General features: G+C 37.8%; 1 protein-coding gene across 2 annotated transcripts in view; it reads left to right on the forward strand.

Annotated features, from left to right (window-relative positions):
- Positions 1-6,278, forward strand: part of LOC149006344 (Zn-dependent exopeptidases superfamily protein) — a 41,993-nt gene that overhangs the window by 22,041 nt on the left and 13,674 nt on the right. The gene's annotated exons all lie outside the window — the stretch shown is intronic.

A 6,278-nucleotide genomic window follows, 5' to 3' on the forward strand; every position in this document is an offset into this window, starting at 1 on the left:
TGTAGCACACGGTGAGCTGCATGCAAGTGAATTTCCTTTGGACTGTGTATGAATTGGCTGATTACACTAACTGCATATGCTATGTCTGGCCTTGTGTAAGACAAGTAGATTAGTCTTCCTACTAGTCTTTGATACATCTTTCTGTCCACAACAACATCTTCTTCTGCATTCCCAAGTTTACTGTTGGGATCTATTGGAGTGCTTGCTGGTTTACACGCGGCCATTCTTGTTTCTTTAAGTAGATCAGTGATATACTTTTGTTGAGAGATGAAAATGCCTTGTTGAGAGTGAGCAACTTCAATGCCAAGGAAGTATTTATAATCTTCCTAAAGCCTTGATCTCAAATTCCTTAGCCAAGCATTGAGTCAAATTTTGTTTCTCTTTTTCTTCATTTCCTATCACTATTATGTCATCAACATACACAAGTAGTGCCGTGACTCCCCCAGGATGATGAGTGCTTGATGAACAATGTATGGTCTCCTTGACTTTGCTTGTAACCCATACTAATCATGACTTTAGTAAATCTGCCAAACCATGCCCGTGGTGACTGTTTGAGTCCATATAAGGCCTTTTTTAACTTGCATACAATATTAGCAGCTAAATCCTTCTCATAACCCGGTGGAACCTCCATATAAATTTCTTCCTTTAGTTCACCATGCAAGAATGCATTTTTAACATCAAACTGTTGCAAGTCCCAACCATAATTTGCCGCCAAGGATAGTAAGATTCTGACAGTACTCATTTTTGCAACCTGGAGCAAATGTTTCAAGGTAGTCAATCTCGTAAATCTGGGTGTAGCCCTTGGCTACCAACCTTGCTTTGTACCTTTCTAAAGATCCATCTGCTCGATACTTCAATGTATATACCCATTTGCACCCCACAGGTTTCTTCCCTTCTGGTAATCTTACAAGTTCCCATGTTCCATTGCTTTCTAATGCTTCCATCTCCACATTCATAGCTTGCTTCCACTCCTTATTGGATAAAGCCTCGGATAAGGTGTTAGGAATGGCAATGGTGTTTAAACTTACCGAGAAAGGCTCATAGAGATGGGGAAAAATGTTTAAAGGACAAGAATTGGGCAAGAAGGTACATGGGTTTCGTTGTGCATTCTCTAATGCCTTTCCTAATGGCAATAGGAAGGTCTAGTTCATTACTATCTGTGGGCACATCGAATTCGGTTTGTAGTGAAGGATTAGTCATTTGTACCTCATTTCCGAATTTGGATTGGAGTCTTAAACTTGCACCGATTCTCGGAACAAGATTCTTCTTCCTTAAGTACACCTTTCCTTTGCCAAATCTCACATGCTCAATATCGAAATAGGCTCATTCATTTCAAAGTTTGACATATGTTCATGTTGTTCACGAGTTTGACACGTGAGTCGTCGACACAAGTTTAGGTTGTTCACGGTTTGACTCAGGTGACATAGTGAAGTATTTGGGAGTGAACTCTAAGTCAAGTAAGGAATTCCCATTCTTATCTTCCATTATTGAATGCTCCCCCTGAAGATGAGGTGTGGAAAAATAAGACTTATGTTCATGAAAAGTGACATCAATGGAAACATATAACCTTTTGAAGGAGGGTGATAGCACTTATAGCCCTTTTGAGTGGAGGAATATCCTATAAATAAACATTTGAGTGCTCTAGGATCTAATTTACCCCGATGTGGTCCATGAATATGAACAAATGAGACACACCCAAAAATTCGAGGAACAAGGTTATTTGTCGTTTTTAGGTTTGGGTAGAAGCGGGAAAGGACATCCATTGGACTCTTGAATCCTAAGACTCTCGAAGGCTGCCGATTTATGAGATGAGTTGCTGTGAGGACTGCTTCCCCCCAAAATGACTTAGGCACATTGTATTGGAATAGGGAGGCTCTAGTTACATCAAGAAGGTGGCCATTTTTCCGTTCAGCTACTCCGTTTTGTTGTGGGGTATCAACGCACGATGACTCATGTATAATTCCCTCCCTTTGAAAGAATGGAGTTAGAATTTGATTGAAATAGTCTCTAGCATTATCAGATCTAAATCTTTTTATACTAACTCCAAATTGGTTTTTAACCATGGAATGGAAGTTGGGAAGAACACAACTAACATCGGATTTGTTTTTGAGTAGAAAAATCCATGAGACATGAGTGCAATCATCAATGAATGACACGAACCACCTAGCCCCAGACACATTAGGAATTCTAGAAGGACCCCAAATATCACTATGAATGAGATAAAAGGGAATGGAACTTCTTTTCTTGCTTAAAGGAAGTGGTACACGCTTGTGTTTAGCAAGCTCACACACATCACAATGAAACTCATCGACATGTATGCCTTGAAACAAAGAAGGAAACAAAAGACCGATTACCCTAAAGGAAGGATGTCCAAGTACTGTGATGGTAAAGCCAGATTTTTTTCTTTATTGGTTTGAGAAGGACTACCATTAGTAGCATGTGATTGGCTTGGTGCCTCAAGGTAGTAGAGTCCATCCCTTTCTCTAGCATGTCCAATCGTCCTCCCCGAATCCTTGTCCTGAAATATACAATGACTATGGTGAAAGACTACATTACAATGTAAATCTTGCGTGAGTTTCTTCACAGAAACGAGATTTATAGATAGTCTAGGAACATGTAGAACATTTTTCAAGGTGAGGGATGAGTTGAGCTCAATATTTCCAGTTCCAGCCACAGTAGTTAACGAGCTATCAGCAGTAGCTATCTTCCTACTACTTGGACAGGGGAGAATATGTGGTGAAAAGATTTGGTGAGTGTGTCATGTGGTCAGTTGCACCTGAATCTATGATCCAGGGGCTTGGAAGAGAATTACTAGAGACATTTAATCCAATAGAAAGTGGAAACTCACCTGAATATGCCAAAGAACATGTACCTGGTTTTTTGTTAAGGTTGCTCAAAAGAGTTTTTACACGTTATATGTCCTCCTGATTAAGGCTAGCAACCTCTTTATTAGTGACTTCAGGTTGCTGTGCAAATGTAACATGCGCCTGACCATTATTTCCAGATTGCTCTCCTTTGTGCCGCCACTCTCGGCTAGGAGGTTTACCATGAAGTTTCCAACATCTTTCCCGTGTGTGACGAGCTTTCTTGCAGTAGGTACACCATAGATTGTCTCTGTTTTGCAATTCTCCATTTTGCAGATTTTTTATTTTCTGATCAAATGCAGTCCCGAAAGTAACCTCTCTTGGTTCTGACATACTCTTTGTAGGTGCTTAAAAATAGTATGTGAAACAGTAACCAAAGATGCAATAGAATGACAGATAAGGCAAAAAAATAAAAAATCTGTTTTTCAGGCAAGGAAAAATAAACAGAACAGAATTGAATAAAGAATGGTGATAAAGGCCAAAGGAAGAATAATCTCTGTGTGGTGGAAACACCAGAGATTAAAAGCAATGAAGGCCTGAAAGCTGGACAACAATCCCAAGATTGGTTGGCTCTGATGCCATGACGAAATAGGAATTGAAATGTTTAATTCTTTAGTATCTTATTCAGAACTTTACAGTCAATATATACACAACTGCTATCTATGAAATAGGAAAGAATATCCTACCTAAAAGATTAGAATAAATAAGAAATCTACTTAGAATAGAAGATTACAATCAATGAGAAATCTACCTAGAATAGAAGATTACAATCAATGAGAAATCTACCTAAGAATAGAAGATTACAATCAATGAGTAATCTACCTAGAATAGAAGATTGCAATAATAAGAAAAATACCTGTAATAGAATATTACAATCTGATCTACTTAAATTAAAGATACTAATAAAATATTATGATATGATTCTAAGATTTTCCACAAATAGTAATATGGTTGAGACTCCTATTTCAATGAATTTCCTTTATTATTTCAATTTCCTAGTCAATTTAGGTTAGTTAATAGGTTAAGGATTGGGTTAGGCCTTTTCTTCTTAGCATATAAGTTTATTTTGAAGTCAGTTTTTAATTTTGGGTCCTAATTTGAGTTTGAAATTATGTCAGCCAATGTGACTATAAAGATATGTTAAGTATATGCAGCAACAATGGGTTGTTTTACTGTTCACGTGAATAGTATTATGCCAATGATGCTACTCTACTTTCTATTTCTAATGTAGGAATTTTGCTACACAAGTTTTGGGAGTTTCTAGAAAGCATAGTTTCTATTTTTTGTTAGTTACTAATTTTAGTACTTTCTATTTTGGATAGATTTTAGGAGTTAAAAGACTAGAAAATAATGTCCATAAGTTGTACTCTTTATTTCCTTTTTAGAGGGCAAGATGGCTTGCTTCTCAAGTTGTAATCTAGACTACTGATATCTATAAATAAAAGGCTACGATTCAAGGAGTGGGATATAACCCCCTTTCATGAATTTTTGTGCTCCCAAAAAAAACCTAAATGTGCAACTTAAGTGTACACCACTCTAACCATTAGAACCATCTCCAACTTACAACTTTACGGATCATCAGGGATCATCCTTATATACCATTACCTAAGTTTTCTCCAAGTCTCACCCTATTCCAATAACTTTCCATCCTATATCTCAAGAACCTACCCTATTCATCTATATTTACCCATTAGTCTAAATCTCCCCAAAGCTATCCTACCCCTATAAGTATGTCCCTATGTATCCCAATTGAATTTGCCAAAATCTTATAACCTTAAACCCCTACCTTTTGAGTTGGGATCTTGGAAAGTTGAGCCATGAATTGATGAATTGAATTTTGAGTTTTTTTTTTTTTTTTTTTTTGATGAATAATGAATTAAATTATTGAAAGCAACAACAGTAGCACAAGAACAAAGATGGAAAAGGGGGGGGGGGAGGGAGTTCCAAACCTATGTGAGACATGGGTGAGGGCATGGAGACCAAGAGCCATTAGAGATAAATGAGAGGGGGTGGTTTAAGGTATACAGGAATCATAAATAGTTTTAGGGCCAAGGAGAGTGAACAAGATACCCATCGGATGCAAGGGATCGAGCCAAAAAGAAGTGGTGATGCCAATTGAAACGTGGACAGAAATAGCAAAGAGTGCACGACCACGGATGAGTAAAAGCTTTCGCCAGATTTAGGAAGGATTAGAGGGGAGCGGGATAGTCCAAAGAGAGTCAGATTTAAGAAGATAGGAATAGACCCAAGAGACCCAAATGGAGTCATGCTTGGAGGCAATCTTCCAAATGAGTTTCATAAGGTAAGCCAAATTCATATTAAGAATTCGGCGAATTCCGAGACCCCCTTCAGATTTTGGACGGCAAATGTCCTTCCAATAGATAGGATGCAGGAAACGGGAAGCTTCCTGGCCTTTTCAGAGGAAGTTACATAAAATAGACTCCAAAGAGTAAGGTACAATGACATAACTTCTTCTTCTTCCCCCCCCCCCCCCCGGCCCTCTTCTTAATCATGCAATATCTTCCCTTTCTTATAAGATTTCTTATCTTCTTCCAAGAATATATATTCATGTTAACCTGATCTTCATAGAAGTTAGTCAAATTATCCCAAGCCTGAAGTCTTTTTTATCTGATATTTCTGAACTTCTAATTTCCCCAACCCTAAATTTCATTTTTTTTCCTCCTTTTCTATCTTCATTTTACTTAAAGCCTAGTCATTAAAACCTATGTCCAGTCCAAACTAACCATTAGAATCAATTAGAACGTCATTCAATAAGCTATACCTACCATCCACTTCTTCCAATCAAGAGTATACATATAAACACCATTCAAAATCCAAGATTGTAACCCCTTTCTTGATTTGTCATACTCCAGAAAAAAAAACCCAATTTTCCAACTTAAATCTACACCAATATAACCATTAGAACAGCATCCCTATATACCATCACCTAAGTTTTCTCCATGTTTCACCCTATTCCAATAACTTTTCATCCCATATCTCAAGAACCTTACCCATCCATCTATATACCCCACTACTCAATCTCTCCAAAACTATCCAACCACTATAATCTATATTCTCATGCTTCCCAATTAAATTTCCCAGAATCTTGTAACCTTAATGCCTTACCTTTGAGTTTAGATCATCGAAAGTTGACACTTGTTGAACCTCTTCAATTTAGGGCTTTACCACCTTCACCAAACTCCTCCCCCCCAAAAAAAAAAATCCCTCCCACACAGATATGCAATCAAGATCTCTGGTTTCCCACAGTGGTACTTTTATCTCCTCTGTGGAACTTTATCAAGCCTCAGACCCCCTTAGGTCCCTTGGCATAAACTTTTTTGGTTTACAAGCTACATCCCTCGTGCTCCTTCACCACCTAGAGAACTATTAATCTGTGCATCTTCACCTAATCTT

Source organism: Hakea prostrata, chromosome 8 (assembly GCF_041222555.1).
Source record: "Hakea prostrata isolate BN-2017 chromosome 8, UWA_Hpros_2, whole genome shotgun sequence".
NCBI lineage: Eukaryota > Viridiplantae > Streptophyta > Magnoliopsida > Proteales > Proteaceae > Hakea > Hakea prostrata.